This window comes from Amblyomma americanum, chromosome 4, assembly GCF_052857255.1.
Source record: "Amblyomma americanum isolate KBUSLIRL-KWMA chromosome 4, ASM5285725v1, whole genome shotgun sequence".
NCBI lineage: Eukaryota > Metazoa > Arthropoda > Arachnida > Ixodida > Ixodidae > Amblyomma > Amblyomma americanum.
The window spans coordinates 165854105-165879376 of NC_135500.1; positions in this window are offsets into that span (position 1 = coordinate 165854105).

A 25272-nucleotide genomic window follows, 5' to 3' on the forward strand; every position below is an offset into this window, starting at 1 on the left:
TGGAAGTTGTGGCGCACAAATAAAATCATCACGGAGCAATTAATGTGCTGTACGCTGATAATCTCGCGACAGTGAGCTGTATTCACATGCGGGAAGCATTCCTCTTGGTCTGTTAAACCATGTGCTTTGGTGTAATGTGCTTTGCGCGATGGTGATGTCAGAGTACATAACCGGTTTATGGTGATTGCAATTTGCACTGACCGTAGAGCAAAGCTCAAACCCGCCGCGGTGGGTCAGAATTTACGGCACCCGGCTGCTCGGCTGCGGTCTTTGTGGTCTGTCTTGTAATGCTCACAAAAAATTTAGCGTGTTGATGCCGTGATAAACAACGAACGAGGCCCAATTCTTGCACTTTTTGCCACTAATCTTGTGGCCATCGGGTCAAATCCCAGCCGTAATCGTCGCACTTACATAGAGGCGGAATGTAAAAACAGTAGTGTGCTATGGAACGTGAGTAAACGTTAAGAAACCCGTGCTGATTGAATTTATTCCGCTAAAACTTATATTCTAGTCTTTCGGTCTGCTCTCACGATGTGGTTAAGATGTACGCTATCAAGTCAGTCAACTGATGCGCCTTGCCTTTTCTGACGAAAAATTCAACACCTTCTTTCAAATCTTTGTCTCAATGAGCCTTAGCCACCTATTACAAATCATAATTTCGCGCTTATATCTTGTATTGGCAAGCCTTTTGTCTGCTAGGCCACTCAGCTGTTGCTGACAATACGAAAAGAAAAGTGCATTCGATGAGAGATTTTGGGCTTTTTTCTGATTTTGAATTGAAAGCAAGGGTGTATCAGCTGCACAGGCTTGGCATTCTACCGTTCACCCCAACAAGCCCCCAAATCGCGTGTTTCATGCCCGCTGTGCACACGCTGCCAGCCTTGAAGCGCAGGATCGCTGTACGAGTCAGCAAGTGGTCTCCGTTGACAGAGGGTGCGCTCCAGGGCGCAAATCTAGCATTCCGGTGTTGCACGATTAAGTGCTGACTAATCGCTTGCCGCACGTCATCCGCGAGCCTGACACATTCAAGCATATGAGATGTGCTGGCGAGCTCGTCAGCCGCCTTATTCATTCCTACCGCACAATGGCCCGTTGTCCACAGCAACCGGAGGCTAACCCCGCTGATGGCGAGAGCTGGGTCTTATGAACGTCGCATAGGAGGGGCGGTAATCAGCCAGTCTTTGAAAGTTTCTGCAGAACGGCACGCAATCTTTAAGAACTGCGCATTTAGCGGATGCTGGCCTCAAGGATAAGAAAATAATGAGTCTGAGGTTGACAGCAACGAGCTCGGGAGCACAGGAAGAGGTGAGGTGCAACAGGCGGCAGCACTGGCTGCTTTGTGACGCCGAGTTGGTAGCCCCGTCTGTCAAAGTGTCTCGATTCTGCTATATATATACATACATACATATGGTGTCGCCCGTGAAAAGAAGCAGCTGTTCCGCATGCAGTTAGTGGAGCAAAAAGCACGCGAGCTGCGTGACGCTGCACTGAGGTATCTGGATTTTGTAGCAGTGCCTGACCTATGGCGGCAATACTCTGGTGGCAGTGCTGTAGGCGCCGGCTTCATGTAGAGCCCATAGGTTTTCATGATGTCATCTTAACAGGTAATGCCGTCACTTCGAGAAATGAATTGCTCAAATCACTCAAGGATGTGTCGGCAAGCAATGAATTTTGGGAATACGGCTGAGATACTTAATTTTGGCAGAACTACTAACATGCGCAAGAAGCACTGACGCTCTTCAAAAAGGAGCTTGAAGTGTCCTGTCGGTTATTAACATCCCTTCAACGTTTCGGGCATGAGGATAATGAGGATAGTTATTGATAGGGTCATAGAGAGGCGGCAACGCTCAGTAGTAAACGTAAACGCAATATTAAAGATATGATCTGATATCTCCCACGAGTTTTCCGTAATGAGCTGTCGTTAACGCTAATCTTGGCATGCATCAAATTCAGCTGAAGCCAATATTGCGAAAGCAAGAAGCACGCGATGAGTTCCTTCGTAATTAACGTCTTGATAAACAAGCGATGCGTGCCATGCTGCGCATATCGGCTGGCAGAGCTTGCAGATCTTGGTCCATTTACTCTGCTTTTGATGGAAACTATGGCTGCTTAATGAAGCGTCATCGTCACTTTTTCGCTTCTTGTACATCACGGCGACAACCGGTGATTTTTTTTTTTTGTGAAGCGTTAATGAACATCGCTTTAATCTCGTCGCCTCATGCTGTCTTTTTACGAAGAAAAAGTTTGCGAGTTTAAGGTGTTTGAAAACAAAGCTTTGTCGTCATGAGTTTTTTAAAACGCAAAAAACAAAAATTCAAACAATTGCGGTCTCCACCATTTTTTTTGTGATATTGTTTCTAAATCACAAAAACAACTTGGATGCTGCTGCGCAGAGTCTGTACTGCATTGTAAAGAGAGGAATATAGGCCTCCTAGCCGAAATCAAAAACCACAACAATATTATCCAATATCCCCTGCGCTTCCTTTGTTGCCGATAGGAAAAAAGTTTATGAAACGTTGTTTCGGCACACAAGAACAAGGAAGTGGAGAGAGCAGACAGCAGAAACACTTGGCTCATGTTTTTGTGAGCCGATGTTTCATAATGTGATTCAGCATCAACTAGCCCTTCTTTTTACACTTAGTAAAATAATTTGAATGCGCATTCTGTGAAAGGCGAGGGGGAATTGGGAGATAAGTTCCTTTTTTAATCAAACTGCAAAAACAAATTTTCAGAATTTTCAATAACAAAAGTATTTTATCTATTTGAAAAAGATAACGTGATTCAGTACCTCGACTGAACTAGTCCCTACAGTTTTCTCTACTTTGTTAAGAAGCATGTTGGATACTCTGAATTCATACCCGCTGGAGTCATTGTAATGAATTAAAAGGAAATGTGAACAAAAAAAACTGTTTTTTATTCAATAGATAAGGTAATTAATAAGCATTACTTCAGCTCTAACCCGGAAGGAATTGTGGCTGCGTTTAAAACGCTTGGAGTGCGTTTCACAAGAAAGGTGCTCCGACACGCACACATCAACCATACTGCCTTAAAAGCTTCCCACGTCTTTAGCGTGCTTTACCGTTATCGTCATATTCTTCCGGTTACAGACAAACTAGTGGTATTTAAATCTCTGTTCATACACCACCTACATCATTTTCTCTTTATGTGGAGCACGTCAGCACCTACTAATCTTGAAATTGCCTGCTTCTCCAAAGCGGACTTACTGAATTCCCTCAAGCGTTAGCTATTCTTTCTTTGTTACATTCTCAGTGCCTTGCACGCATGTGATTCCTTGTGTGTCTTGACGTTCTTGACCAACATAACGCTTGCGGGATAAGCGGACGCACTTTTTTTCTAGTTTCAAACTTCCATGTTTATACCTTCATGGCTACATTTTGTTTGCTCTATGCTCCCATTTTTTTTTTCAGCCAATGCGACTAGTTATTTCGTGCCATTATTTTTAATTGCCATCGATCGATTTTGTTCATTTGCTCGATTTTTTTTGCCTAAAAGCTTTCTGGTTTTGCTATTTTATATGTTCTAGCCGCAGCAATTGTGCTTTTTTGTATTGGGCCCTAGTCTATCTAATCAGAGCTTTTCTTTTGTTCAGGTGAAATAAAGACTCACTGATTGATTGACTGAATGATTGATTGAATGATTGATTGATTGATTGATTGGTTCATTGGTCGGTCGATCAATCGACCGAGTGATTTATTGATTGACGGGAGAAGAAAAGCGATGAACACATGGCTAGAGCTTTGGGCAGCGCATGGCAAATAAGACTGCCTTTCACTCCATCTCACGCTTGCGAAAAATTGGTTCCAAGACCGCTAAACTGAGCGGTACGCTCAACCAAGCTGCAGTTCTTCCTTAACGCCAGTGCGGCGGCGCAAGCGGGTTGTCCGGAATAACCAGTAAGGTTTAATTAATTCTCGCGCACTGGAGTACATACTTCAGTCACGATGTTTCCCTGTCCAGCTTTGTATGACTGCAAAAAATGTGTTTGCTCTGAAAGGTACGCGTAGGAAAGGGATTGAATGGCTGCAGTTTAGAAGCCAGAAGGCGAGGTCAGAAGAAAATTAGCAGCTTTTTTTTTTGACGAGACAACTGTGGATTTCTCTGTCAATAAGCCGCTGTCTCCGGACAGGTGGAAAGAAAAGTCTTTACGGAAACTTGGCCTTTTGGATCCTCAGGTTTTGGCGAGAGCATCCTGGTGTTAAATATGTTCATTGTTATCTTATTTCCATGTTGTGCCTTTTTTTGGGGCGCATTTTCGCCTCCGTAGATCACTTTTTTCGGTTCCTTTAGACAGCAACCTTGACATTACGGTTTATCTAGTTGCTAACCGCCTGTTTCAGTGCGGTGTCATATCGACGTATAGAGAAAATCCTTGCCAGCTGGAAAGCCGATTTCACCCCTAAACATTTTTCTTGTGCGCGAAAACGTAGAGCCCGCTTTTTGTTTTACTTAATGTGCACTGAAACACTCATTTATGCGGACTTTGTTTTCATCACGCGTCTCAACACGAGGCTCATCGCCAGTTTTCGGACCCCCTTTTTACGTAGGGGAGTATTCGGTAGTCCAGGACCTTTGAAAAAACACTACACTGTGCGATGTGCTCGAAAGAAAAGAAACGAAGCTTTATTTCTTGTAGAAAAAACTATCTATTTATTGATTTCTATTTATACTTATTCGAGATTATTAGATACTTACCTTTAAATATCGTATCTAAGTGGTGGCCAATTAGCCCATGTGCATCATCGGAACGTTACAGCCCGCATAACACACGATCCGATTAATTACATCTGAAAACATAAGCCTGCCTTCATCTAGAAACTGACACCGTTATGTAAACGCGCATAAGGAAGGATAATTAGCTCCGTACATATCATGCAGCGCTCGCAGTGACGGGAAGGTACCTGGGATTAAATATAAAACCGCGTCGAGGGTAGCGCCTCGCGAGAAACAGGCACTTCGACAGCGACGCGTGCCATATTTTCTCCGAGCTTTCTCATAAATCGGAGCTGTTGCGTAATCTTCGCAACGAAATCGTTGTGCTTGTGTTGCGTCACCTTCTAACAAAGCCGTGCATTCGGTAATCTTCCAATGCGCTACCATCGGAGCATAAACGTGACTTTTATAAGCTCTGATTGCAGTATTTTTGGGTTTAAATACGTTGAGTAAGACACACTCGACGACAGGGTCAAAGATGTTGCGAAACAAAATGCGTATGTTGGGCTCATTGGAATAGACATCTATGACGAGAGACGCCGCTGCTGGATTCTGCGTCTGGAAAGTAGGAAGTTCGCGGACAGAGTATGCAGTAGCAAGCACAGGACTATTCGCTTTTATTAAGCAGAATGTATTAAAAAAAATTGTTTTTGGCAGATCTGGACTAAGCCACTCAATGCGCGACAAGATACTGCGCAGTAGGCAAGCGGAGACAAGTCGTGCATCATCCGGGCTGAAATCTTGATCCCATCGAAAAATCTACGAGTGACAGTCCTGATATTGTATCTAAACTCAAAGTTAGATGAATATAATAGATGTCATGTTGAAAACAAAGAACCAATCAGCACAGCTGCCTCTCTAAACAGTAACAAAACAAACTATTAACAACATTATTTTCCGTTGCATTGCTCGATTTCATGAACTGTTGGCTTCTTTCGTACAGTTGTATATTATTATGCACCCGTCGTCTTTATACCGTACCAAATACGAGGCTGTCCTTTCTTGCAGTATTGATGCCTTAACGAGGAAAGTGGGCTCTGCGTGGCGTTGCTGCTAGTCAGACAGACGCAACATCCCCGCTGCTACGGTTAGCTGTAGGCCCAGTAAGCCATCTCGAGTATTGGCTAAAGTTAAGTGGACATAACATCAGTGGTGGCTTAAAAGACGCATAAGATCTCTCCAAGTTTTCATTGTGGAAATCTATAAACAAAGGAAAAAAAGGAAAAAAAGCAGATGTTAACGTGCGCTGGAGAGCAATACTTGGGGGTTCTATTAAAGTACTTATTGAACTCTACAATTAAAGGACAGGAAATATAAGATCGCAAAATCTAGCAGCGCATTTGATGAGAGAGCAGTAAGAAATTTTGAACACGGGAACAAACAGACTTGCCGTCATCCTCTGACGGAGTCGAAAGCTCCGCCACTACATCGCCACTGTCGAGAAGTTGCCGCTGCTAATGAAGAAGCGAAAAAGCAAGGGAGGTTTAAACTACATGACAGGGACAAAAGGAGTCGAAAAAATTTTTTAAAGCCCACTCTACAGGTGCTAAATGGCAGTATTGAAATTTATATATATATATATATATATATATATATATATATATATATATATATATATATATATATATATATATATATATATATATATATATATATATATATATATATATATATATTAAAGTAGTAGCAGAACCCGTATGAAATGAAATAAAAGCGACCGCTTCTAACAATTGAGAGAGGCAGTCGGTCTTTGTGCTGTTTTGGCACTTTCATCACCATCAAGGGACTAAGTCTAGTGGACCATGCGGGTACGCAAGAGCAAAGTGGTTTACACCCTGCAAACGCCTCTTCAGCCAATCTAATGCGGCCGCACCCTTTTCTTTTCTTTCTTGTCGCTCCCTGACCAGGCAAAGCAGTACCACGCAAAGAACTAGCCGAAATTCATTGTAGCAACAAAACGAAATCTAAAAAAAATTCTCACGCTGAACCAGTGTGACGAAACGCGTTAAATAGAGCAAGAACCTCCTTTCACCACAACCTGCCTCGTTAGGAAGAAGTATTGCACAGCTTAGCCTGCGTGCTTTTTCCAGCGAGGGCGTTTTTAACGTGTGGCAGTTATCTGAGTTCCAGTGTGCATCAGGGCCACGTACGTCAGTGAAATACCAGTGTTCTAAACAACGTGCAAAGCTACGGCGTACTTTAACCGTGTCTGCTGTTACCGTCCATAGCATACAGAACACTTACTTGAAAAGAGGAAAATTTGCCTGCAAATTAAGCCCCACAAAATACAAGCTAATGCTGCTGTCTCGTGCTTTTCAGAAAACACAGCCTCTCCTGATTCTAAGTTCTTGTTCATAGCGTCAAGACGTTTCTTCACGCAGTGCACTGTGGCATCAGCTGTTAAGATAAGCACCGTATTGGACGTTTTTTTCTGGGAAGTTCTTGCATATTTGATGTGACGTTCAACATACCCACCCACATCCGCAAGTTATTACTTGTCTGATAGAACCCTGATTCATTCCTTAGTTAAGGGCTGTATGGACTCTCGCTCGTGTAATATTCTTTCCCTGTGGCATTTGAGATTTTATTAATAAATAAGAATTGAGTGTCAAGCAAGCATACCTGAAAAAAAAACCCACCTCAAAAACTATGGTTCTGTCTTCAGAACGAGTTTTAACGTTTGTAGAATAGTGGTGGTCATGTAAGGCAGTGTCTTGGCCATCGCCACCGTGGAAGCTGCATTTTAGGTGCCTTCGAGAACGTCTCTTGAGAATGTCTCGAGGAAGTGGTTAAGAAGCACAGGTGGGTGTGAGGGTACACAAATCTCCGCGATAGCTGAGGAGCAGCTTTTCTACTCGCTTCGCGGTAGTCGGATGAGTATTCAAATGTCTATCTAAAATTTCTCCGACCCTTATTTAAGTGTCCGTCTCTCGCCTTGCCATTGGTAAGCCACTGTCAAAAGTTTAGAGTTCTTGTAGCATTTGTGGACGTCCTAACTTCCTCAAATTTATGCATTCTCATCATTTTTAATGTCTTGAAGGTAAGTGAAACGCTGGTACTCACCCCTCTCTTCCGAAAGTTTAGATTTCCAGAAATTCCACAATTTCCTCACTTCGTGGCTTAGAAGCCAACCCCTCTAAGCTCTAAGCATTTGAGAAAGGTGATTCGTCCGGCAGCCGTGCCTTTGGTGCCTGGGGTCGGGATTAGACGATCGAGTATTCACTTCTGCTTGCCTCGCGTTTAGAGCGTGTAGACAATTAGCGCTGTGCTTGGCAGGGGAGCAGTACAGTTCTACTGGCGCGCTGATGGAAGTCAAAATTATCGTATGTCATTTTCACACGACTAATTGTGATAGGGCGGATGCTCTCTCCGAGCTTTTCGCGTCATTTATCACCATTGTGCTTCTCATGAACTTCTCATGTGCTATCTCATTGTGCTTCTCATATATTAACATGTGATACATGGTTGAGAGTTCTAGTGCTAGAAAGAACAATGATTCTGGAATAACTGCGCGTAAGCAACTGATGTATATCGCTTCTTTAAAAGCCCGCTTTTATACCTCTGGCTTTGTCTTTGTGGCTTTGTCTTTGTGGCAAAAGATCAAGTCGTTCTTCACAGACGAGCTGAAAAGATTAGTTGTTCAAACACACTAAAGTGTATTTCGGCGCACACCCGTGCAAAGGAAATGCAATATCTGAGAGCTCGTTTTTGTTTGGTGAATATTTTTTCGAATGTATAACAGTCAGAACCAGAGAGGAGGCCTCTCACAGTGCATACTGTCTAGCGTTTCCTGGAGTAATCGCTTTTGTCCATCCATGGATAGTCTTTATTTTCCTTCACTCAAGCGTCACCTTTTTTGGTTGACATCTCGGCAGTTACAAGCATTTATCGCAGGCGTCACAAATTACTTTCGAAAGATCATGTCTCGAATGACCTAATTCCTTTAGCTTTCTTGAACTAATCTAGATGAGGCTAAAATTATATCTAGTCTGAATAAGTGCCAACCAGTAGGATGTTAGCTGTGCGCGCGTTTATAACGCTAGCTGCTGAGGCGAAAGTTTTCTGGAAAACTCTTAGTAGTGTTGTTGCCAATAAGCGTTCGAAATCACATGACTGCAGTATCCACGCCACCAATTACACGCATCTCGCGCTGTATTGTATTTATCAGGTGGGGCGTGGGTTCTGTAGAAGGCTGCGCCAAACACACAAAAAAGCCTCGGGAGATTTCATCCTGAAATGATTGTGTGCCGTGACTTTCTACACTCACGGCAGAAGCAGACTCAGCGCCTGTGTTCAGATTCGCGGCGACATATTTATCCGCAATACAACACTGGTTGTAACGCTCTAAACACATAAACACAATTGTCACCACCTGACGCCTGAGAATAGCGTTTAATATAAATGCAACAGTTGAAAAAAATGAGGTGGGCAAGCTAGCCTTGTTTATTACATTAATATTATTGTAGTCGTCAATAATTTTTTTTATACGTTAACCTATCATGGTTTCTTATCAAGCTAATATGCTGCTGGTAAAAAATCAGTATTTCACACTGTAGAATACACCATAGAAGCAATGGTTGCTCTGTTAATATCGTAGAGGGCACTACAGTCGTAAATGTATGTTGAAACTGTTGGAAAATTGCGCAGTCTACTCGCCTTGATGCAGTAAAGTTTGCTTTTTTGCACTAAGGCTCTTTGTGTGGCGATGCACCTTTTACAGGAGCAACGGTAAGTTTTTTTTTTGTGCTTGTGTGGCCGTGTCTGACCGGAGCTTCCTTGAGCTCTGGGTGCAAACATATCCGTTTATTTTCGGAGCACAACTGACCGCACGTACGAGGATGCGAGACCTGTAAAGCGAGAGAAGAAAAGAGAGTGCGCGGAACGTGAATACGGGCATAAAATGCTAACAAACTATCAGCATGGCCCCACACAAAAGCCTACCATAATCCGGCTCGTTTAGATCGTGTGTCGGCTTGTGACATGTGGCCGTCGAGAAATCTGGCACCTTAACACGCCGGTGCTTCCCGCAGCGCTTCACGTACGGCACTCGCTGGGCCAGGTGAACTGTTTACACTAACTTCGCAGGTGCGCATGCCCGGCGCACTCAGCCGTTGCAGATAAGGGACGAATCGATTGAGCGCTCTCTATTCCCTTCATGCGCGGCGCCGATCACCACAAGCGTTCCATTACAAACAACGGAAATCAGTGCCTTGACTCATCCGCCCTGTTGCAGATGCGTTGCACGCTCCATAAGACGTCAAGAAAGGAGGTGCAATTATAAGATGCTCGAAAAACTGAGCGGTTGTTCTTCCGCGGTTTTCAATAGATATCCCGTAGGACATTTACTCGAAGCTGCAAAAAAAAAAAATGTTTTCAGAAACTTTTGAAAAACTTGTAACGAAAATCCTGGTAAAATAAATAACAAAAATTTATGCATGGAATTAGATGTAGAAAGAAATCGGCACTAATGAAAAACCCGTTCCAAATAGGCATTGTTTAGGGCACGTGAAAGTTGTTGCGAACCACATTTATTTGCCTATTTATTTGCACTTAAGCTCGTCTGTTTATTCCTTGCTAATTTGAGATGCAATCTCAAATGCCGCTGGATTAAGAAGTTTGGTCTTTCTTCCGATTATAACGCAGCTTTCGAACTCTGAAAGTTTTGTGAAATGTCGTTTGGCTATAAATTCTATTTTACAGTAGTTGAAGGTTTCGCGATGGACCGACCGTGCAAACCCCTAACCCCAACCCTTCCACGCATCGCTCGTGTCTTACCTACTCTAAGAACCGCCGTCGTGGCTCAGTGGTTAAGGCGCTCGGCTGCTGACCGCAAAGTCGCGGGTTCGATCCCGGCCGCGGTGGTCGCATTTCGATGGAGGCTAAATGCTAGAGGTCCATGCATTCTGCGCTGGAAGAGCACGTTAAAGAGCTCCAGGTGGTTAAATTTCACTACCCTCTTCGCTAAGCGCTTTCTGAGGCTCAGATTTGTTTCTTTTTCATAGCTTTTTTAGTAGCAAGCTTGAAATTAAAAACAACCTGTGTTTTGTACTGTGTGCATCATTAACCGAGGCTCAGCATTTTGAAGGCCGTAACCTTGAGGGAAACCGCCACACTGAAAATAACGCCTACTCCACAAAAGATTAGGGACGGTTAACCTTCATCGTAACTAATACTCTTTTAATTAATTAAAACAAAAAGTCCTACCACAGCACGATACCTGTGCGTACAATTGTTCGAAATAACAAAGTGACTGGCTGTCTCCACGTGTTATTACTCACGAGAGTTAACGTTGACTAAGCTAGATGAAACGAATAGTGGAACTCAAACTGAATTTCTTAAAAAAGATTCTTTTACCTGATAAGCGCAATGCGAGATACCTCACTTTTCATGGCAGATAAAAGAAATGGGAAGCACGAACTCGCGTGGCTTCTTCAACAGGGGCCAACAGTCGGAGGCGATAGTTAAGCAGTACTCCCTCCTTTTTCAGGTCAGCTCCTTCTTGATAAGGTCCAAATCGTTGTGACCCACGTCGAATTTTTTCCCATGCTCCACGCATACCTAATGACCAGGACTCTCACTGTTCAGACCAGAGACGTAGATCGGAGTCGCTAGACCGAGGTTAATTAAGGTTAAAAGCCGTAGATCTGCTCTCCATGTTTAATGCCCAGCTGTGAACACCATGAAATGCATACATGTTTCCCATCAACCCATCGCTTAAAACGTACAGGCGCGGACAAAACTGAACAGAGCACGCTATAGGCTTCTAATAATTTTAACGCGTTGCCTTATTTAAACTGCAAACTATGGTATATGCACGCTGTTAATAGACGCTAGTGCGTTTCATCATGAGTAAACAATGTTTCTTATCTCTGACAGGAGTGGCGCGATTGCACTTAAAACAGAATAGCGTGCTCCATTTACTGATGGCCGCACCTGTACTTACATGAAAAGAACAAGTGGTAAGACAATATCGCGCGAAATCTAAGCCAACGAGCTAAACGAAAAGAAAAAAAAAGTATACATAAAAACAACGCAGACTTCGCGAGAACTCCTCCACTAGCAAAACGAATAAAGCAGCAGAAGGAGAGAGCAGCGAAAAAGAGAAGAAAATATGTAGACAAACGTTTAAATGTCTACAGTGTACTCATATTAAAAAACAACAAATGTAGTGTTGTTCTTCAAGCCTTGCGGCATCGTTTTGAAAATCTGGACAAACCATGGCTCGACTTATCTCGACAGAGAAGAAATGACCCCGGGATGGAACCACTCCAGTATCCGTGAATTACAAAAAAAGCTGGCGCCAAACCATGCACACCGCAAGACAAGAACGAAGACGAGACACAAGCGCTAACTCACAACTGAATTTTATTGAAGCCAGGAAGCAGCTTATATAGGGTGAATCATTAAGGGGAAAGAAGGTAGACACGGAGAACAAGGTGAACAAAGGCAACTGCTAAGCATAAAGCCCTTGTGTTTAAATGTGTGCAATAATAGATGCAGGCTATCCGGAGTCAATACCAAGAAAGGTAGTCTAGAGCAAATAATAATGATAAAGAGCCAAAAGGGTGGAGTTTTCACACCTGGTTTTCTGCAGAAAAAACGCAAAATAGACTAAGGTAGAAAAATCGCAGATATCGCGCACCTGTTATTTCTTCTGAGCTTTTTTTCTAGTTTTTTGTTTATTTCTCACCGAACGAAACAAGCTCACTGATTTTGCTATGTGTGTGTAAAGTTGCTACTTTTGTCTACTTCGCTCGACTTAGTTTACGCTTTTTCTGTTTATTCCTAGCATTCTGTGTGCCTCCTTTCAGAGTGAGCTTGTTCGCAGTTTGTAGTAAGCTGCCAAAGATGTAAACAGCGGTTGCCTTTTAAGTTTTTATACCCTGCTGCAGCGACCTCTTTACATCTTCCTTTTATTTGCCAAGAAGCGCGAACCTTGCAAAACGCAGGCGATTAATGCTTTCCGGAGATATGTTTTTTGCACAGCACATGAAATGAAAGAACAGCTGTCTTAAAGTGATGCCAAGGCTAGGTAAGGAAAGCAGGAATGCTAGCTGAAAGTAAGACAGCCATGGCGACTTGTAATGTCCCCGAACTCAGATAACTTATCAGAAACGTTCTGAAAAACATTTTTGTTGCAAGCGCGAACTTCTGCTCTTATCCACAAAAGAGAGAGAACAAATCTATGAGCGAAGGTTAAAAAAATTGTTCGTGGCTGTCAAAACGTTGTGCCGACGACGTCTGTACTAGCAATAACGCCGTTTCCTCACAAGTCACAAGAGCGACCACGCCTTTTTTTCTCGTCTTATTATAAGGGCAGCAGTCGTCGTGCTCCTGTTATTGTTTGGTGCAGCACTAGGCAAAAAATGATAAAATTGTATATTAAGAGTTGTTTCGTGACAAGAACCAGTTATTTCCGCAAGTACTAATTATATGCTGCCCCGTTAATACGTAGTTACTTTTGGCTGAAGCTCCACCGACTGTAAGACACATTTTACAATATGTTTCTAAAAGCTGTACATAATTAGGCTTGCGACCATTTTGGACTACATCATTTCAGAGCAGTGTTGAAGTTTTATTCGTGACCTGCAAAGAGGAAATTTTAATGAACTTTCAGGTGCAACATGTGAGTCTTGATTATATTTGCCTCCAGTCCTTCGCGCTTTCTTTAAAATTCTACATCTTCCAACCTGTTGGGCTCAAAAATAGCAGCAGTTAAATAAGGAACATCGCTATGCCCACAGTATAGACAAGTGCAAGAATGGGGAGTGACCACACTTCCCTTGATCAGATAAACTAGAAAGTGAAGGTTAACATTATCTGGACCAAGTCTCTCGTTCCTGGAAATCAATCATACAAAAAAATTGAAGTAGACACTTATCTCCGCTTTAAGGGTATGACGCAAGAGTGTTAATAGAGTAATGCCCATATATGCAGAATTGATATTTTTCATCACTGCACTTATAAACCTCTGGCAGTCCTCATACCACTCCTGTCGCACTGGTGCAGCGGTTAAGCATTGCGCCATTGCCCTGTGATGGCAGGCCCTGCTACCGGTGGAGCTTGTGCGACCCAGGATGATCCTCCCGAGCAACCTTTCACGACCATTCAATAATCTAAAGGCCACTTGCCACGGTGGGTTGATTCTGTGGGGAGTTTCATACATTTTTTTGTCACGATGAACGACGCCGACGATGATACCGACACCGACATCGGCACCGGGTTTTCTGTAACGCGAGCTCCTTAACACTTTCGCGATAAACACTCGCAGGACAATTACCAGAGCGTAACGAGAGATTCAGCGACAGCTGTTAAGTCATTTATATTTCACGATTTCCCGAGGGAGATAAAATGGGAGCGACTGTACATCTGTAGGTTTATCGAGCGCTATTCTTAGGTTTTCATAAATACTCATTATTTGCAGGTGCGCCCTTTCCGCATTTTTCCGCTGTCGCCATACACTTCCTCCACTGACCACGGCAACCACTGGTCGAATGTTTCCCGTGGCAGACTACCTTCGGTTGCTTATTCCTATAATACGCTGCACTTTTCTTTTTCCGCGGCTCCTCCTACTTACAGAGTAAGTACCGTCGGGGCGGTTCTGTTGGCGAACGTGCCTCGATTGCGCCTCCTTACACTCTCGTCATACCTTGGTCTTTCCACCGTAACAAGCTTCCAAGTGTGGTTTTCGTGGCAAAGCCTCTCCGGTTACTCAATCCTGTGCTCTCGGTCCTTACCATCTTCCTTACACGGTAATCATCCTCCATGTGGCTGCGATGGCAGTCCCTCTCTGGTTACGCTTTCCGACGTTCTCGCCCTGTTCTCCTTTTTCCACGCTAAGCAGCCTCAAGTCACGAAGACCGATACTTTCGCCATATCCTCATCTTTCCCCAGAAACCACCCTCCAGATGGTTAAAAGTGGTTTAATCAATCAGCCAGGCAGGCATCTATTAGTTCTAGAGGCAGACTGCGTTGCGTTTATTGTCACTTCAGCGCTGCTCGCCTGCTCACATAACATGTATGCCTGACACTTCCATCAAATCACTTGATTCCCGATTGTGACAAAGTTTTCGTTTATAGGAAACGTCCACCACGCCTCAGATTAAAAAAAAATGCCCCTGCCAGCAGTATTGCTACCACAGTGCTCCGGAAATCTTTTACCAAATGGCCTCTTACGGGTATTTCAGGCTTAGTTGGCCGTTACTCTCTTGTGAAATCGATTTAGACCTATGCAAATATACAAAAAACAATCCATGCTTTCGCCACCCTGCAGCTAAGGAGGGCGCTTAAAGAGAGAACGAACCAGGCACCAAGCCGCTAAATCCTTTTCTTTTCCGCTGTACGCCTCCCAGAACCGTCCTCGGCGGGCAGCTGAGAGCCTTCTCATGTTCATGCAGTTCTAATCAATCAAAGCAACACTTGCTGAGCGACGAGAGGCAAAAAGAATAGGCGCAAGTGTGCTTAGAATTTAAGCTACAACGGCTGTTGTGTAAAGGTCCATGTTTGCTGCAAGATTCCCCAAAGTTTCAGGCAGAAAAATGAAAATCAGTCAGGCGAAGCAAAAGTGGTACGAGAAGACGCAAAAGAAGGGGAAATGCTTCTAGGCAAAAGAAGGGCTTGAGAAGAGTGATAAACGATACTACAAGCCTAAAAACATTCATCGCGTTTCGAGCTAAATGTGCTGTGCATTTATGGGACTTAAAACGATGTGCATAGAATTTATGAGAGTCCACATGACTAGACTATTTAAAAATCGGCCATGGATCCGAGTCCGCAGCCACAAGTAGGGCGAAGATAACAATTGGGTATTCGGTACCATTCCACGGAAGGTGTCCTCCAGCTCGAGCACCATTCAGTAAAAAAGAGTTTCCGGAGGCATTCCTCTCCAGTGATGAAAATTATGAAGGAAACCATGTTGAGGTGAGTTAAATTAATGCACGCTGCAGGAATCGCCTTACTTCGAAAGATGTCTGAAAGAAAGAAATATTGCATGTGTCTTGTTAAAATATTGCGATCGCTTTTTGCTCGCCGAATTTACCCGAAACTGCAATACTGTGAGCTCAGAGCACAATTGTTTGGATCGTGCCAATTGTGACGTTTCTTATTGCAGGAAATATTGTATATAGATTGAGAATAGATATAGTAACTCATGAGAGGGCCCTCGGGAGCGCTCTCAGTTATGATGCTGCACACTTTTGCACTTGAGGTGGTATTGATTTCCCTACTGTAACTTGTATTTGTGAACTCCCTCTGGCAGTTTTTTTTTAACGCGCGTTTCAGGACGTCCTTTTCGTGCTCGTAGGTTTATAAAGAGGAGTGCTTGTTTAGTAATATTTGATTAGATTTGCATTTGTTGTTTGCGTGTGTCCTTTACTGCATCTCTGTACACTACTAAATTGGTCACTTCAATATACAGTGACTTATGCATGTTGCATATTCGTGAGTATGGCCCAAATACGTAATACACGGGACAGTAAAAGATGGCCTTGATATCGAAAGACTTCTTTATTTGCCATTCTAACTACAATGTGTTGAAAAAAAAGGCATGACATGGTTTTCCTCGAGGACGGCTCTGTACATGTGAGAGGTATTACGCTTAAGTGACACCGAGGCCAAATAGAAGTTGGTCTGTAACTGTAAGACATCCCGTTCTAATCACTAACAGACCACTTACTACAAAAACGTGGCTGTTATAAGCAAGGAATGACCACGACCTGAAATCAACGTGTCACAAGCACCGGTCGAGTTCCCAATTGAAATGTGTGCTCTCACACAGATATTTCGGTTCGAATCTCAAAGACTTCGCTACAGTGCCAGTGACAGCAAAACTATGGCAACCCTTCATTTATCGATAAAGTCGTGATGATTTTGATTGAATTGACTGGCAAGAATCTTTTCAAATTGAATTTTCTCGCAAATAAATTCGTATTTTACATAGCCAGCATGAGTGAAGGAGTCAATTTTTACTAAAAATAATAACTAATTCTGGTTATAAGTGAAGTTCAACTTGAGAACATTAGAGCTACTGCGTGTGATGCCCTCTCAATTTAGTTTCTGCCGTGGCCATTTTGTTAGAAGCTGTTACTAATATTTCGCGTACGCGGTCAGTAAGTGGGAAAAAAAATATAATAGCTTCAAAATACTTCTGCATTGCTCATCAAGCTCTTAGTCGCTTCATTATGTCTGAATGCAACCGGTCGGCTAATATATAAGCCATGAAGAGAAGCGTGTGCTACCGCATTTATCGCCTTTTATTTAGCAAACTTACCCATTAATCCCACGTATTTCTTCAGCCACTCTATTGTTCCCGTTTCACTGATGATATTAGCAAAGTTGGCATCGGTCGTTGTGCAATAAAACCTTTTTTCAGTTATTTATTCCTCCTACACCTCGCGAATGAAACAACCTTCCAGCTGAAATTGTTTCAATCGATGACGACCAGCTTTTACACATTTCTTTAGGTAAATGCGAAAATTGTGCGATTAGCAGGAGCTTGGTTTTGTAAAGCTTAACTTTATTTATATTCTCTTTATTTTACCTTGTAACCATTCCTCTTTGCAATAATTCTGACCCTGAGGAGGGTATTATTTAATATAAAAACTTTTTGAAATGTCAATTATCTATAGCCCAAAATCAATGTTTGGTTTGGTATATCAAAACACAAAAACTAAGCAGTAGTTTCCCGTGTGATGTGTCGAAAAAAAAGTTCTGGCGAATGAAAAGCTTTACTAAGATTGCTATCTTTGGAGCTGAAATATTCAAACTAAGGGACTACCAAAGTAAAAAACACTACATGTTTAGATGTTCTCGTGATTTTACACGGTTAATTGTGCACAACTATCGGGGTAATTTAGCTCTTAAGGCTTGGAAAAAAGAGACGTAAAGGGCAGCAAGTGCCGTGGCTAAAATAACACGAAAGTATACAAGACCCTAATTAGAACAGGAAACAAAGCGCAATGTAGGCTGTGTGTACACAGAATCAGCGGCATGGCTAACGAGCTCTGAGCCTGAAACAACTCAACCTTTACAAAAGGTCGTTACTGCGTTGCCAAGTCACGTCTTTTCGCAGTTCCAGTGACAGGATTGCTTTGAGCAAATCCCCATGCCAAGGCCAGGGTTTTGGCTCGGTTGTCTTTAGGCTTGGAGCAGCTGTTCTGCTGGCCTCACAAAACCACACTATACAGAAAAGTTCCAATTCAAGCCACTCTTCGTTCAGAACTTGTCGATACGCTATGCAGGCCTGCGCTTCATTAAGGTGGTAGCTTGCTCATTAAGAGACGGCCTAGAAAAGTAAGAAAGACTTCGGGTCTACCTTTGCAGTCTAGCGGCGTCCTTAAAGGGCATTTGCTGAAATATAGCTTACTCCGCTACCATCTTGATCATTTTTCTTCGCCAGAATTCTCATCGTACAGATAGTGCAATCAACAACAATACTATGCACTGAGGTTTTTAGTTCGACTGGAGCATTGCCTGTATCTGGTTTATTTTAAAGTGGCTTTCTTCTCTTCCATTTTAAGCCCTTTCTCTTGAAGCGGGCTGTGAGGACCGTATTTGTGGGAACTTGGGTGCCAAAACTACCTTTGTGCTGTGTAGTTTCACTGGAAGTTAAAGCTCCTCAAGTGGTGGAAATTATTTCCGCAATAGCCTTAGACTTCCCGTCGGACGCGGAACCCAGCGTATGTAGGACGATCGTAGGAACGGAATGTGACGTCACAATCCTCTCAGTGGATCATGTTTCATGTTGGCGTCAGAGGTCCCGTGGTGGTTTCTGGAGTCTGACGTCACAGCAAAAGTTCAAAGGTACTTGCAAGAGAACAAATAAATTATTTGCGCCATAAATTAAACCAGATATTAGTAAGCAGTGGCCATCGAGCTTGATTCTTCCATGTTTCGTAGTGAGCGCGCTACCTCTACGCCACAGAGGCCTTTTTTCTACCACCTCTGTTTCACAAAATAAAATACGTACTGGACGAATCGGAAAAGCGAGCCGGTTGACAGACAAGGATTCAAATTTGTTACTTTCTCCAGTGCACATATAAGCTCAGGTACACATGGCTCATTTTTCGAAACCTTTGAGTTTGCAGCACTCGGCAGCCCTCAAAGTGTGCAGGCTTCAGCTGTGGCGGCCTGTGACTCACCGCGTGTGTCATTGCTTGCCGTGCCTGCTACGTACCGCATTTCTATATTTCCTCTTATCATTTCATGCCCCCGCCCCCTAATCCTTCTCCCCCAGTGCAGGGTAGCCAAACTGAACATACCCACGGTTAACCTTCCTGCCTTTTCCTAACAGTTTTCTTCCTATCTTCCTAGGATTTGACAAAATAAGATGGCCAAAAACTGGCGAATATCTCTGACATGAACATGAGCATGCCGAACAGCCATTCGGCATTTCTACATGCTATGTAAACCCAGAATTAATTAGCATTGGGGTACCGCCACAGAGAAACATGCTTTCAACAGCGGTAAAGGAAGATGACGGAGCGAGCAAAGCACAAGATATCTCTAGATATGATGAATGCAAAGAAGTTTCATCGCGTCTGGCACCGTGCAAGCTGCCGGAAAGCCGGATCTGAACGCGATAGCATGCGGGGATCAGTCTTCGTGAAATTCTTAGCAACCATTGGTTGTCCGGCTTGGAGTGTGCAAAAACTAAAGAAAAGAGGCACCTAATGGTTGCTAAAGAGTTTTACACAAGGGCTTTCCCGCAGAGAGATTAGCGCACGCTGTTGTGTTTAGATCTCATCAGGGTTACCCCTGCGTTTTATAGGTTTTCCGCAACACTCCACTTTGGCACCTCTTTCTCTTCTTCTTTCACTAATTCCTCCATCCATGTCCCCTCCGCGCTGGTGTGGAGTCTAGAGAGATGCGAGGACGTTACATCGCCTTTGTCCGACTAACGGGACCTATTCTACTTATGTACGTTTTAGCGGAAAAAAAATGTGAGAAGGAAAGGGATAGAGATGGAGATTTTGGTTCTTTGCGGTACGGTATGGTTCCGAGCAAAAGTGAGTTGGAAAAGCTCGCGCATGATTTAGACTCTGCTCCGTGAAAGTGTTGTTCAGGTGTTCAACAATATCGAGACAGTTACTGTCGCTTTCTTTTTTTTAAACACTTCTACCCTATCCTAACCTGAGATAAGTACTGTACGAATACTCAATAGATCACCCAGCGACCTGACCACGCGTCAGCATAAGCTTCGGTGTTATATGTACTGTTACACTGCTGTTCGCTATGAACGGTCTACGAGAAAATGCGCCACTTAAAATGCATGCTTAATTTCGGGGCGAAGTTAAATATTTCGTCAGGTCGACGCCTCAAGCCTAGCTTGCAATGTCCCTACGGCACATGTCTGTGTTTTTTCACCACATTTTAATGATAACAGCAAGATATCTGGGTACATTTGCCATAATGTTCATTGAAGAGTAAGGTTTTTTAAGGTTTGATATCTTTCAAGCTCACTTGGTGGCAGTGATACTGAAGTCTTATCCAGGTGGCGACATGACAACGCGCAGATGTGATAATTTTTTTCCTAATTAGTATCTATCACTTCCAAGCTCGCTAAGTGAAGTCAATCACGGCTATTTTATTTTTGTTTCTGCGCGTTGTACTACAAATAAAATCTCTGGGGTCGCTTAAGCTGCTCCTTTACGGTAGAACGCAATATCATAATGGGTCCCTTCAGTGGCCTGGGACTCCTATTTCTCGCGTGGTCCTCCTGGGGACCTCTTACGATCTAACAGACCCTAAAGTTCTGATTAAAGTTATCCTATACTTCGCATTCATTGATCGCAGAAAGCCCTCATATCACTACTTGGGTGGCGGGGGAGCGGCCAGGCGATGCACGCCCCAAAGCCCCAGCAGGTGGGTATGGTGGTGGTGCTTGTGAGACCTAAGTTGCTATTTCCTAGCTTCCGCAAGGCTCATGAGCAGTGTCATGGTCGGAAGGTGGCAACTGCATAGAACTTATTCTATTAATTTCGTTGGCACCAGCTTTTCTCGAGAGGCCAAAGGCGGCGGGACCCTTAACACATTCGCGTTAAAGAGCACCGGTCAGGTTACATGCATCCTTCTGTTCGCTTCAGCTAGTAGGCACAAGCCATACTGACTATTCACTAAAATTAACCATATATGCGGCTCCAATTTATCGCAAACTTTTGTTCCGCAAAAAAATAAAATTTCCTCAAAGCCGCACAAAAATTTCTTTGCACTCCTGTCCTGCTGGCTCGCTGAATGTACAATAAAACAAACCTTACTCTTGAAAACAACACAGTCATAAAAGTTGAAGGCAAAGTTAAGGAACGCACAGAACCCGTACTCTTATATAATGCGTGAAAAGTGAAATAAAAAGCAGACATATAAAATATAAAAACACATTTGATTTCAGTGCCATCTCACTGCAGAGCTTTCATCGCAAGTCATCGGCATGAAAGATGCAAAAAGGCTCGAAATATTGTGGGTGACAATAAAATGCCCGATCGGCGCCTTTCCAGCAGGTGCTGTCCAGGGGGTTCTGGGAGACCTTAGTGCCCAGCAGTGATTTCAACAAAGCTTAAAGAGAGAAGAAGGAGTCCCAGTCCATATGTTATTTCTGACGATGCATGGCTCCTGCTGATGTGGTCATACCTTTTCTTATGAGTTCTACGCGTCAACAGAGCATGCAAAAATCAGCATAGAAAAAGCAAAAAATTTGAGACTTAAGAAACGATACATTCATAGCGAACTTAGGACTCGGTCGCTCTTAAATCTACCTTCATGATCATGTTGGCTGGTCATGAATGCTGCCTTGAATGTGTAATGAACTGTCCGTGCATACATTTACTTCTTTGCAGTAATACTTTTGTTTACGCTGGGTTTTGTATAATACTCTGTTAAGTGCTAATTACACTTGGGCGCCGTGCTGTCGGCTGTACTGGGGAAATGAGACCAGGTCTTACTGCATTTTGTCACAGTTCTCTTTTAATCTCGGGAAGAAATGAAAGCTCGGCCTTCAACCTTCAATATCTTAACCTCCTTCATTTTTATTCCACAGGAAAATGGTGTTGGGCGGTGAGATTTCGAAGTTCATTACTGATGTTATATGTGGAGAATTATTACTTTTTACAAAATTTAAGGCGTACATTTTGGAGAAATAGGAATTTTTTGAGAGAGTCGCGGAGTTTTATGAAACAAAATTGTTCCACTTTTGAAAATTGACGAAGTTTTTAAGCCGCTACATGCAGAAAGGGCTTGAAATATGGTACTTTCGCTTATTAAATCATATATCACTGCAATATAATCTTCACGACATCGTATTTTCTTTAGAAGAGACAAATATTAATTCTTAACGCACTAAAAAATAATAAAAAGCAGCTTCTCACGCAGCTGCGATAAGTAATAAGGAGATTTTTATAAACGCACGAAGATGTCTTGGGGCCGGACTTGCATTTTATACATCTGAATAAAACAAAACGAATCGAATGCAGGATTTTGCTTTCCGTTTTGAACGTTTTAAAACGAAACGAAAAGCCCTCGAGTTTTACGCTTGTATAAGTAAACGCGAAAGTAGAATGATGATCTTTATGGCATAAGGGCAGCTCTTAGCCATTGAGCGCCATGCGACAAAATTTTTTTGCCTCTTTTCGCAAAAGACTACTTTAATGCGAACGTAGCTAAACCAGTACATTAGCCACCAAGCTTTCCTGTGTGTACTCTGCACAAATGCCAGCGAAAAATTTTTATTTTTGCAAAACAATAGAATGGTCTACAATTTGAGCAGACTCATTTTAGGCACCCCTATAAATTTGGAAGAGCCATGCTTAGTATAGGCTGTTACGTTCTTCTGCTGATAACATCTTTTGTCACACAGAACGTGTTGCTGTGTTTTCTTGTTCATAATGACGCTTATGAAAAGCCCCGATATCGGGGCAATATAAGCGCCACTGCGGAGCGCTGCGAGTGTTTTTCCTGTCCGGCTGCCGAGATGAAATAAAGACATTCCTGACAAGCTCAGTGCCACCGCCTGCTCGTTATTCATCGATGCGGCCATAAACGTAACCAGGCTAAACAGCGCCTATATTTGCATTAGTGCGGCAGTAAGATATGAGTTGCTTCTTGGTGAAAGAAAGACGCATAGTGGCGACATGAGACAAACCGGAAATGCACCGGACATAATGTTATTCGAGATGGAACCAAGATTACAACTGAGAAAATAGGAGGCGCTGTCATACAAGTAACGACACAGCTACAAGGACATCTGACTCTCCCGTCACTGCGGCATATATACGCAGAGTTGTACGAAAGGTCTCCAGTGTGCCGTGTTGCAGTGCACAGCAAGCCAGGAGGGCAAACAGCCTACGGCCGCTGCCGTCAAAGTTCCTGATCCGCTTGTGTAAATAACGGTGTCCCGATTTTCGTAGCTGGAATTCTAAGCAGCTTTGAGTAACGCGTCGATGCTTCAGAAAATGAGGAACAGTTCGTGGATTCGTGTTTTTTTTCTTCCAGGCGACTGTATTACTTTCTTCGCGATATCTATTTGCATAGCATGCGATTTCTGGCAGTGGTTTGCGCGGACTCTTTCTGTTTATGCGGCAGAAAGTTCTCTCGAGGCAACTGCAGGCGGGGTGTGGTGCTGAGTAAAGAAGTATGTGAGATGTTTTTCACGCGTTCCGTAAAGACGTCTGTCGCCTTTAAGGCAAACAAAAACCAGAACACAATATACCTCACCATTCTTGGGTTTGGAAAAGCTTCGTCAGATTTGTTGTACTTACGTGACCTCGAAATCAATTCTTGTTTTTCATTTTCCTGAGATTAGGTCTTTCACATTCATCAAAATTCTTTGCTGAGTTACCATTACTGACTTCGTATAGAAATGGAAATGAATACCTTTGACTTTACGATTTTACCAACGCCTGTACCGAAAAAAATATCGTCACTCGAACTTTTCAACTTTGCTTTGTTAAGTTATGTTTTTTTTACCTCTATATATGATAATTTCACTATTGCTTATTTTGTGCTAATATTATTTAATATTTTGAAAACCTTACAAGTTGGAGTTTGGAGCCTTGAAGAGCTGTGATCGCGGTGAATTAAATTTAAAGTTCCACAAAGCAATACAGGAACGTGGTGAACGCCACCTAAGAATAAAAAAAAACCCCGCTAAAATCTAAAAAGTATTGTGAGCAAACAACGAAATAGCACAATGGAATCAAGTAATACATTGCACAGACTACAAATAAACAGCGTGAGGAAAATCTGACTAATATGCATCGCATTACATTACGAAAAAGGTAGTGGCGGCAAAAATTAAACATGCAACCCAACGCCAGAACTACTCAGACACATGGGAATGATCACTGGCATTAAGGTGAATAACGTTGCACTAATACGGCCTATGACGTTCGTGACTACTTGACACTCATGATACTTAACGTCTTGCTCGAGGAAGCGCCGGTGAGTGAGAAGCATGGGAAATTTCGTAGATGTGGGCGAAATGGAAAATCTTAGTAACTACAAGAGCTCCGCACGTTTCAAAGAGAGAATCTGTTTTCCTTGCCAACCGTATGTATTACGTATTTTTAGAGATCATAACCCACCTCTTGGTTTCAGCAACAAGCCTTGCTTCTATAAATAAGTGCGTTAGAGGAGCGGTTACCTCTTTTTACATTATGAGGCAATTCGTATTTAGAGCGTAGTCATTATTTGCGGCCATTATAGTCATGTCACACTATTTGTATCACAAGTATTCGCCATTCCCTTTTAGTTCTAGTCACTGCTATGTAGAAAACAATTTAGAGAGCAAATTAAGAGACAGCGGCGTCAAAAATAGACATTATTGCTGTTATTATTTTTGTGGAAGAGCCGAAAAACTGACTCCGTTAATGAAGACTTCCGAACGCATTACGCATCATTGCAGCAGTATGTTTTTGGATAAAGAAAAAAGAAGTTATAACAGCGAACTACTGAAATACGAGCGATGGTGAAGTTCTGAGATACGTCAGCATACAATTCTTAACACAAGTTTTTCAGCGGGTTCCTACACGGGCTTAAGGAGTTGGGAATCATCGGTGCCGTTGTCCAGCAGCCCACGTGGCACATAGTGGCCGATGATGTTAACAAGGGGCGAGTTATCCGAAAGTGTGGCCACAGAGTCGCTGCTGTCGTTCCACTGTCCGGAGGGCTGGTGAGTCTGGGGTACTCCCGCGTAACTGTTAACCACTGGCGTCACGGCAGCCACGGCGACCACACCACCTCCACCGACTGCCCTGAGAAGCATTTCTCTTGGGTCGGTGAGCACACCATACCAGAAGACCACCACCACCAGGCAAGCGACCACGACGAGGCTTCCCGTGCAGACTGCGTAGAACAGCGGGCGGTTTATGGCGGGCTCGGTTCCGGGCTCGGCCTGCGCGACTTCGACGATGGACCTCAGCACAGCGGACTCCAGGTCCACGGTCGTGGAGGACGCCATCGTTTGCGATGAGTGCTGCGTGAGTTCGATGCATGAACGGGTCTGTTGCAGCGAAGCTGTCTCTCTGGACACGTCGCCTTGTGCCGTGATGGTGT